Raw genomic sequence first — 11,047 nt, forward strand, 5'->3', positions numbered from 1 at the left:
ATTTTGCTGCGCCTAATGAAATAATGGACCTAGGCAGTGATCAATGCTGAAACCATTAAAAGAAAAGTTTGAACACAAGCCTTGTAATGGACCCATCCACCTAAACCACTTGAACCCAGGGATCAAAATTCACATCATTAAAGGTGAGAATGGATCTTAGGCAAAGAAGACATCACCTCTGCTCTTGATCTTGGCCAAGAAAGAGTTCAGAGCCAGTTTGAGGCAGATAAGAAGTAAAGTGCACTTGGGAGAGCTGAGTGAGCAGGATCAAGGGGCAGCTGCCTCAGTCAGCTACCAGGGAATGTCTTTTATTGCCCATATCTCAATTTGGGATATTCCTCCCGTGGGGCGGGATTTCTTGGAACAAGAGGAGGAGCCTGTTTTAGTCCTTGTATGGTTGGATTGGATCTATCATGGAGATGTTGAAGGTAGAGTCCTCCTTGAGGCATAGAAGATCTGACCACACACCCTGTCTCTCTCGCTCCTGATTGGTTGCAGTTTTAACCATGTTTAGCTGTAATGAGGTATCTTAGCCTGAGAGCCCCCACTCATGGCTATCTAGCTGCCTACTCTAACACTAGTATTCTGGTTGAGATCCTGGAACGGAAAAAGGGCATTAGGTTAACTTGAAGGAACTTTGAATCCTCTATGGACTTTTAATTAATAACGATGATTGGTGAATGTAAAAGGAAAAACAAGATGAAAGCATCATTGAAAGAACCTTTCAAATTGGAGTTGGTGGCGGCCATCAGGAAATAGGGAGGCAGGCTGGCAGGAAACAGGGCTCAGGGGTGATTCCTGCTGCTGCCTGTGCACTTTGACCACAGGCATCTGGAAGGACCACACCATCGTACAGTGCAGAGGCTCAAGATGCATATCAATAGGTTATCAGACTCTTGCTCCATTCCATTTATACATTATTTTCTTTACTGCAGGTCATGTAGCCCTGTTCCCTTGTTATCAGACAACAAGTTTGACTACCTTTGCACACACTGTTATTACAAAAACACTGAATTAATCTTCTGGGAAAGAGAACTTGTATTAATGCAGTCCTGTAAGGGTAAAGGGGAAAGTCATATCAAAGCTCAAATCAATCTCCCTATTCAGAAAAGGGGTTGGGAATTTATGGAGTTAGGGTAAATGGAGTAACTGGGCAAAATATGGTACAGAACATGATTGGTGCAGAGGAAAGGAGTGGGGAAGGGCCTCTGAGCATGCACCTTAAAAATCATGCATTTTTTTAAAAAAATTATTTATTCTTTATTTCCAAAGACAGAGTTACAGAGAGAGAGACAGATGTCTACCACCCACAGATTCACTCCCCAATAGGCCACAATAGTCAGAACTGGGACAGGCCAAAGCCAGGAACCTAGAACTCCATCTAGGTTTCCCACATGGATGGAAGGAGCCCAGGTACCTGGATTGTCTTCTGCGATCCCAGGCACATTAGCAAAGAGCTGCATGAGAAGTGGAGCAATCAGGACTCAAACCATTGCTACTATAGTAAGCCAGTATCACAGGCAGTGACTTAACCCACTGCACCACAATGCAAGCACCACAAATCATGCTTTTACGCACATTGCATGCTCAAAGATGGCTGCTGAAATGTTTCGGGAGGTCTGTCATTTAACATTATAGTGAACTTTAAGGTAACTCTGGTCTGTTTTAGTGGACCTGTACAGGTCTTCAGTTACTACGCTGGCTACAGCCAGTTTTGTCTAGTTTGATCAGGGACACTAAGACAGCTCAGCAAATTTTTAGCAATGTTAACTATTGTGAGATAGCAAGTTACCATGTAACGGGCAGACAAATGACTATTATGGGTTGTTAGTATGCTAGGCAGCTAAGGGAAATTTGCTGTTAAACAAGGGTAGAGGATCTCTTGCCCATAGTCTCACCTTCTAACCTTAAATAGTCCATATAAGCTCCCATTTTTCCTGCTATTCCCTGGAACACTGATGCAAAGCTGTCTGAACCAGTGTTTCCCCAACTGCAATTCCAAAGACTCTAAATAAAGTCCATTATATTTTTACTTTCTGTGTTTGAATTGATAGACGGTATCAGTATTGTGTTGGTTCACAATATACCACTCTCATGCAAGATATTAGTAATAAACTGAGGTGAGGGGTGATATAGGGACTCTATATTATCTGCCCATTCTTTCTGCAAATCTAAAACTATAATAAAAAATAAAGTCCATTAGTAAAAAATGTAGAAAACCAGATAGTATGTTTCTCCTAACTAGTAAAATATGAAGTACATAGAGCAACCTAAAAAGTATTCTTGCCAAAAGTATTGAAAGCATCTAGATCAATTAAATAGCAAATAGAAAAAAAGCAATGGGCAAATGACTATGTTAGTAGTACCATGAGGACACAATCAACTAAGTCCAGAATGTGAGTTTTTTACAAATGACCTAGTATCTTAAGTAAGTGGCATAAAAGTTTAGGTAGGGGGCCAGCACTGTGGCATAGCTGATAAAGCTGCCGTCTGCAGTGCCGGCATCCCATATGGGTGGCGGTTCGAGACCTGGCTGCTCCACCTCCGATCCAGCTCTCTGCTATGTCCTGGGAAAACAGTAGAAGTCCTTGGGCCCCTGCACCCACGTTGGAGATCGGGAAGAGGCTCCTGGCTCCTGGGTTCACACCGACGCAGCTCCAGCCATTGCGGCCACTTGGGGAGTGAACCAGAGCATGGAAGACCTCTGTCTCTCTTTGCCTCTCCTTCTTTGTGTAACTCTTTCAAATAAATAAATAAATAAATCTTTTTTTAAAAAGTTCGGGGAGAGTGAATAAGTACTAAGATTATCATTTAAGACTCCTGTGTCCCACATCAGAGTCCTTGGTTCACTTCCCAGCCCTGGCTCCTGATTTCAGCTTCCTGCTAACGCAGACCTTCAGAGGCAGCAGTGATGGTTCAGTTAATTGGGCTCCTGCCACCCATGTGGGAAAGCCAGATTATGTTCCCAGCTCCTGGCTGCACCTTCTGCCCTGCCTCATCTGCTGCAGCCTTTGAGGAGAAGTGAGCCTATAGATAGAAGCTCTCTGTAGGGTTGGTCTCTCGCTGCCTCTTAAATAAATAAATAAATAAATAAATACAATTTTTAAAGAATGGTTGGGAGAGGAGGAGTTGAAAGTAGACTAAAGATTTCACAGATGTTAACAGCCAAATGGAATGTGTTGATCTTGTCTGAATCTTGATTTGAAGAAGTCAACTATAAAAAGATATTTGGGGGGCTGGTGCTGTGGTGGAGTGGGTTAAAGCCCAAGTCTACAGCACTGGCACCCCTTATGGGTGCTGGTTCAAGTCCTGGCTGTTCCGCTTCCAATCCAGCTCTCTGCTATGGCCTGGGAAAGCAGTAGAAGATGGCCCAAGCCCTTGGGCCCCTGCATCTGTGTGGGAGACCCAGAAGAAGCTCCTGACTCCTGGCTTCGGATCAGCCCAGCTCCAGCTGTTGAGGCCATCTGGGTAGTGAACCAGCAGATGGAAGACATTTCTCTCTTTCTGCCTCTGCCTCTCTGTAACTCTGCCTTTCAAATAAATAAATCTTTTACAAAAAACAACAACAACAACAACAACAACAAAAAACTTGGAGGGTCAGGCTTGGGATGTCTGCATCCCGTATTGGAGTCTCTGTTCCACTTCCCATTCCAGCTTCCTGCTAGTGCACTCCCTGGGAGTCAGCAGGTGATGGTTTCCTCACCCAGAATTGGGGGCCTGCTTCCTGGTTCTAGAAAGGCAGCAGGAGTTATCACGCAAAGTGACTTATTTGCAGCACGTGAGGAAGTCACCAGGAGTAATTTCCAAAGGCATTCCTCCTCAAGGAGGGGAAATGGGTGTGTAAGAGAGGAAAGGTCCTGTCCTCACAGCCAGCGTGGTTGTAAGCCCTCTTAACCAGAGTTCAGAAACATGCTCCAACATAGGTCATATGATATGGTTATAAGGCTTACGCTTCTCCTGGGGCAGAAATCTTAGCATGAAAATGGAACAAAGGGTGCCCTTTGTATACTTTCTGACCCTCTGTGAGGTGTTGCTGTTACAGAAGGACCAGTTCAGGCTGGCTGGTGATTGCATCTCTCTCTGAAATGTAACTGAAAACCAGAAAGACAACTTTGGAGAACATCAGAAACTTTGAGGTTTTTGAAATGACTTACAATAAAGGCTTTTGTGCTGCTTGGACATTAGCTGGTGACAGTGGCTCAAATACTGGGGTCCCTGCCTCCCTTGTGGGAAATCCTATTGCGTTCTTGACTCCTGGTTTTGCCTTGGCTCAGTCCTATCTGTTGCAGGCATTTAGAGGAGTGAACCAGCTCAAGGGAGAGCTCTGTCCTTCTGCCTCTCGAATAAATAAAATATATAAACATTAAAGTAAAAAAATTTAGAAAATTTGTACGTAGATTAAATAATATTAAATAATTAATATTAATTTGTTAAGTATAATGATGGCATTGTGGCTATATTTATTCTTAAATCTATCCATTAGAGACACACTTCTCTGTAGTATTTCAATTTCATGTGAAAAAGAGAAATGTTTCATTTTTTTCATATAGAAAAAGATAAAATTTGATCATGTTGGGGGTCAGAGAACATATCAAAAAGATGGTATAAAAAGATGGTATTTAAAAAAAAAATTTCTTTGTTTGAAAGAGTTACAGAGAGGAGACACCTTCCATCTACTGGTTCACTCACCCATTGGCTGCAATGGCTGGGGCTGGCCCAGGCTGAAGCCAGGAGCCAGGAGCTTCTTCCAGGCCTCCCATGTGGGTGCAGGGGTCCAGGTACTGGGGCCATCTTCTGCTGCTTTCCCAGGTGCATTCACAGGAAGCTGGATCGGAAGTGGAGCAGTTCAGACTTGAACTGACATCCATGTGGGATGCCAGCTCCGAAAGCCATGGCTTTTACCCACTGAACCACTGTGCTGGCCCCAAAATATGGCGTTTAAAAATCATGCTGAACAATCATGTTGTGGTCAATGAGGCCCTCACTTGGGCCTCTTCCAAGTTCTTTTCTCCAAGTGTGCAAGAATTCAAAGGGGAGAAATAAAGGTATACAATAAAGTAGGAATTATTTAAAAGGATATTATACACTCAGCATGAGTGTGGGCAACCTCTCTCCATGAAGAAGGAAGGGCAGTAGTTCCCATTAAAGTTAAGGTTATGGCTTTATAGGGTAAGGGGTGGTACCCTAATTGAATATTCAAATTGGGAGAGGTTTGGACAGGGCTTGAGTACACTCACTTCCATGTTCCCCCTTTGTTGGGGTGGTGATGGTGGGAATTCTGAAGACATCATGGCATCCCCATGGAGGTCTAGAGTATACATGTGGGCATCGTGGTGGCTTGTGCGTGAGGGGATATGAGGCTCAGCTGCATGATGGGAAATAGGTATGTGTCGCCTGCAGCCACGCTGGATCTGCACAGAGGGGGTGGGGTTTGTGCAGCGTGTGACTCCAGCACAGAGGCTGCTGGCAGCCTCTCAGCTCCTCTTTGCTCATGAGCTCCTTGGCTGCCCACATCCATTTGATCTAAAGAAAGTCAAAGGGCCTTAAAATCAGGTTCAGAATCAAGATCCTTCAACCATTCATTCCCCCTGGTAATCATTCACAAGCCCTAAAAATTGCTTATATTCTCTATTATTCCCTCTCCTATAGTAATGGAGTATATACATTTTTAAATAAATTTGAGCTGGTAGGTAATCACACTCCTATGAGTTTTCCCTGTGTTGTGATTTTTCCCCTTTTGCACATTACATTAGCTTTTTATAACTATGACAAAATACCTGAGACAAGCTAATTTATTAAGGAAAGAGGTTTATTTAGCTCATAGCTTTGGAGGTTCAGGTCCAAGACTGGCAGCCCCACTGGTTTGGCCTCAGACGAGGGCAGTGGAGGCCAGTGGTAGATTGCACACAGAACAGCCACACGGTGATCCAGAAAGCAGAGATGATACTAAACAGTCCCCAAAACTAACTGCAGAGTTGCTGTATAACCCCCACACGGGGTTCACTTGCCTGATGCACAGATGTCAATCATTGACATCGAAATGGTGGGAAAAAGCAGGTGTTTATTGCTTGCTCAGTTCAAGGAGCTGGGCAGCTATCACTCAAGTCCGACTCCCAGAGGAAGTAAAGGCAGTGAATTTATAGTTCAAAGCTGGATGATGAGGGGGCGTGCTCAGCACATGTTCAGTTTCCCAGTGCTCATGGCCTTTCTCGATTGGTCAGTGGTTCTGTGTTCTTTATGATGGAAAAGTGGGTTTCAGACCATCTAGGGGCTCCACGCAGATAGTAGTTACATCCTGCCCTGTGCCAGAATTTCCATGAAACAAAATCCCTTGAGACGATACTGACCACCGAAGTGTTAATTATTGGAACATTTTTCAGGGCCAGTTGTACCGCTTCCACAATTCACTGAGTTACTCTTAGTATGTGGTTAATTAGTGATCATAAAGGAATGATACGGAGTCACACAGAAAGGAAGAGACAAGAGGGAGAGAGAGAGAGAGAGAGAGAGTGATCTTCCATCTCCTGATTCACTTGCCAGATGGCTGCAATAGCCAGGGCTGGGCCAGGCCAAAGCCAGGAGCCAGCAGCTTCATCTAGGTCTCCCATGTGGGTGCAGGGGCCCAAGTACTTGGCCATCTTGCATTGCTTTTCCCAGGCTGTAAGCAGGGAGCTGTATCAGAAGTGGAACAGCTGGGAATCAAACCAGCACCCATATGGGATGCCAGCAGTGCAGGTGGCTGCTTTACCCACAAGGCTACATCACCAGACCCAATTTTTGACAGTTTATTCCAGTGAAACTTCAGAGGGAAGAGGGGAAATTTCCCTCTTCCCTACTCTTTCAGATCCCTACCTCATAGTGTAGACACAGATAAATCCCAGCAGGCTAAGAGACCTAAGGTAAAAGCGACCATCCTGAAAAAATTATAACAACTTTCATGAAAAGTCCAGTCATTTTTATGGGGATACTCTAGAGAAAATTGAGTATATGAAGGGTATTTTTAAAAGTTCATGGAAAAATTGGCCGGCGCCGCGGCTCAATAGGCTAATCCTCAGCCTTGCGGCGCCCGCACACCGGGTTCTTGTCCCTGTCGGGGCGCCGGATTCTGTCCCGGTTGCCCTCTTCTAGGCCAGCTCTCTGCTGTGGCCCGGGAAAGGCAGTGGAGGATGGCCCAGTGCTTGGGCCCTGCACCCCATGGGAGACCAGGAGAAGCACCTGGCTCCTGCCTTCGGATCAGCGTGGTGCGCCAGCCGCGGCGGCCATTGGAGGGTGAACCAACAGCAAAAGGAAGACCTTTCTCTCTGTCTCTCTCTCTCACTATCCACTCTGTCAAAAAAAAAAAAAAAAAAGTTCATGGAAAATGAAATTAAAAGGTAAGTTTATTCTGGTGCTAAATTTTTTAAAAAGCTTTATTTATTCATTTGAAAGACAGAGTTATAGAGAGGCAGAGGCAGAAAGAGAGAGAGAGAGGTCTTCCATCTGTGCCACCCCAGATGGCTGCAATGGCCAGAGCCACGCCATTCCAAAACCAGGAGGGAGCTGGATTTGAAGTGGAGCAGCCAAGACCTGAACCAGCACCCATATGGGATGTTGGTGTCGCAAGCAGTGAGTTTCCCAGGATGCCACAGCACCAGCCCCTCAGGTTCATTTCTTAATTCAGGTGACTTTGGATCCAAGGGGATGGGCCCAGGGTAAGCATCATTACCAATCATCGCGCATTTCTCTTTCAGTTCAACAGAAAATTGTTAGGTGCTCATTTTGTGCAAAATACTGTTCTAGAGTTTCAGTCTCTCCAACACTTAGGTTCTTTCTAAGCTGTTTAGGCAGCAATATTAACCGTATACACGTAAGAGCCTCACACTCTTGCTTGTCCTAGTTCTCTGCAAGAGCATTACCTATTTCTTTTCCAAGTGGCTGGTATTTCTTGATCAGACTGACAAATCACTCCCATTTGTCCTGCTTACTGCCAAGAGATAGCAAGAGTTCACTTTAATTTCTCAGGGAAGCTGAGTAATGAATATAACTCTGCAATCTAGATAAGACTTTATTCTCAGTAGTGATTAAAGCACAACCATGTTCCCTGGGAAGCTACCTTCCTGTCTTCTGAATTAGTTTAGGGATGGGAAATCAGAGCTCAAAATACTTACTCTACCTAAGTCATGAAAAAACAAGTAAGGGACCAGAGCTGTGGTGCAGCAGGTTAAAGCCCTGGCCTGAAGCGCCGGCATCCCATATGGGTGCTGGTTCTAGTCCCGGCTGCTCCTCTTCTGATCCAGCTCTCTGCTATGGCCTGGGAAAACAGTAGAAGATCGTCCAAGTACTTGAGCCCCTACACTCATGTGGGAGACCCGGAAGAAGCTCCTGGCTCCTGGCTTTGGCCCGGTCCAACGCTGGTCATTGCGGCCATCTGGTTAGTGAACCAGCAGATGGAAGACCTCTCCCTCTGACTCTCCCTCTCTCCGTAACTGTCTTTCAAATAAATCTTAAAAAAAAAAAAAAAGAAAAAGAAAAAACAAATAAGGTTTAGATTTCATAGTAGTATTATCTGTTTTAATTTTCCAATTCTGAAAGTAGTATGTATACATAACTTGTTTATCAGAGAGAGAGAGAGAACTCCCATCCAGTGGTTCACACTCCAGATGCCTGTAATGGATGGCTGGGCCAGGTCAAAGCCAAGAGCTGGGAACTTAATCCAGGTCTCTCACGTGGGTAAAAGGCTCACTTGAGCCAGTACCTACTGTGTTCCAGGGTGTGCATCAGCTGAAGGCAGTATCAGGAGCAGAGCTGAGATTCCAACCCAGGCACTTTGATATGGAATGTGAGAGTCCCAACCAGTGTTTTCTCTGCTGTGCCAAATGCCTGTCCCCATGTGACTAATTTGTATAATACTATGAGGTGTGAAATAAAGATATCTTCATTCCCTGATTTGCCAACTTTCAGTAGTATCTATTGATTGTTAATCATGCAATATATGAAATTTAGCACTCTTAAATTCTCCTTTTTCCTTATCCCCTTCTCCCTTCAGTTTTTGTTTTGTTCTTCCAGAGGTTAATTTATAACTGTAAGTTATATACTTAATGATACGCTAGCTATTAAGATGCCAGTATATGATATTTGAATGCCTGTGGTCAAAGCTGAACTCTGGATCCTAACTTCAACTTTCCGCTAGTATGGACCCTGGGAGGCAGCCTGTGATGGCTCAAGTAATTGGGTTCCTGTCACCCACATGGAACACCTGGGTTGTTTACCAGGCCTCTGGCTCTGGTCCCAGCCCAACCTCATCCATTGAAGACATTTGGGGAGTGAACCAATGGATGGCAGTTCTTTCTGTATACATGCTTAGCTCTCTCTCTCTCTCTTCCTCTCTCTTTATCTGCTTCTCAAATTAAAAAAATAAAAATTCAAAGTATTATCAGTAATTCTACAAAGCTGAATACTATTAGTATTCTTAAAATAATGAAGCTTTTAGTGTTGAACTAACCAAAAATTCACCTTAGGTTATGACATTTCTAGATTTTGAGAAGAATTTAATATATTACCAACTTAGACTCTATATGAAATATGAAATCTTGTTCATAAGAAAATTAATAGAGATGAGCATTTGGACTGGTGGTTATGATGCTGTTAGGATGCCCATGTCCTATGTTGGAGTGCCTGGCCCATACCTGTCTCCAGCTTCCTGCTAATGCAGACCTGGAGATGCAGCATTGATAGTTCAGGTGACTGGGTTCCTGCCACCCACTTGGCAGATCTAGACTGAGTGCTCAACTCCTGGTTTTGTCTCAGCCTAGTCCTGGCCATTGTGAACCAGCAGTTAGAAGCTGCCTGCCTCGCTCTTGCTCTCTCTCTCTCCTATCTCTGTGTGTGTGTGTGTCTTATGAATAAATAATCTTTAAAAAACCAAAAATTAATAGGAAAATGTCAAAAACCTTTTTTATATCTCCGTAACAATTCATTTTTATTAGAGAAGGAGAAAAATTATTATAATCCAGGTAGACTAACTCCCTCTTTATAGTTCATTCAGATTATATTTTCAAAATAAGAATACATAATAATAATCTCCAGAGCTTTAAGTATGAGGAGTACACAGTCCAGCTTATCCTGTACCAGGCACTTTGCTAAGCCCTTTGTCCTGTGCTAACCACAAAAGATACCAATTTAGATCCTATGAGATAACATCTAATTTAAGACCATGAAATAGTAATAGGAGTGACTGTCTAAAAAGGATCACCAACTGTTTCTTGTTTTATTATCTACAGAAAAAGAATTTTTTTTTTTCTGTTCCAAGAGGGACTGAGGAAAAGGATGATCAGCCCAAAAGAAAATTGGAAACCTGAGCTTTCTACACAGATAAAAATGTGAAGTGGATGTACTGTATGTTGTGTATGTTGTCAGTTATTACACACTTGTAATAAACCAGAAAACTATTTTTAGTAAGATTTCAAAGGAGCAAAGAAAAAATGGGAAATAGTTAATCCTGAGACAATGTTTAGTATTCTGGTTAAATTAGAAACAGTATGTGAGAAAGGAATTACTTGTAACTGGTGTGGAGTATTTATAGTAAGTTTAAATTCTTACTCAGCCCAGAATTGTATCTGGGAGGAGGGAGAGTAATAGTTATATCTATTTCAAATTTGGCAAATAGTTACAAATCCTGTTACTACATCCTGACAATTTCAGATCTCCTGTGCTTCCACGTGAAAGCATATATTTCAGTGTAAGTATCAAAATGCCACCAACTGTTAGCTTTCTAAAAATAAAGTTTGGTCTTTTATCTTGTAAAAATGCTGTATTAACTGGAGACCAAAGCATCCACCTGAATCCCATCCAGTATGGTGCTGAGACGGGCACTGGGCCAGCCCACACACCCACCTCCCACATCAAAGTGCCTGGGTTCAGTTCCTGGCTTCAGCCACTCACCCCTGTTTCCTTCTAATGCAGACTCTGGAGGCAGCAGGTGATGGCCCAAGTGACTGGATGCCTGGATTGAGGTCCCAGCACCCAGTTTCAGTCCCAGTCAGGGGCACGGATTGTTGTGGTCATTTGG

This window comes from Oryctolagus cuniculus, chromosome 15 (assembly GCF_051225735.1).
Source record: "Oryctolagus cuniculus isolate XC-2025 breed Fujian yellow rabbit chromosome 15, ASM5122573v1, whole genome shotgun sequence".
Taxonomy (NCBI): Eukaryota; Metazoa; Chordata; class Mammalia; order Lagomorpha; family Leporidae; genus Oryctolagus; species Oryctolagus cuniculus.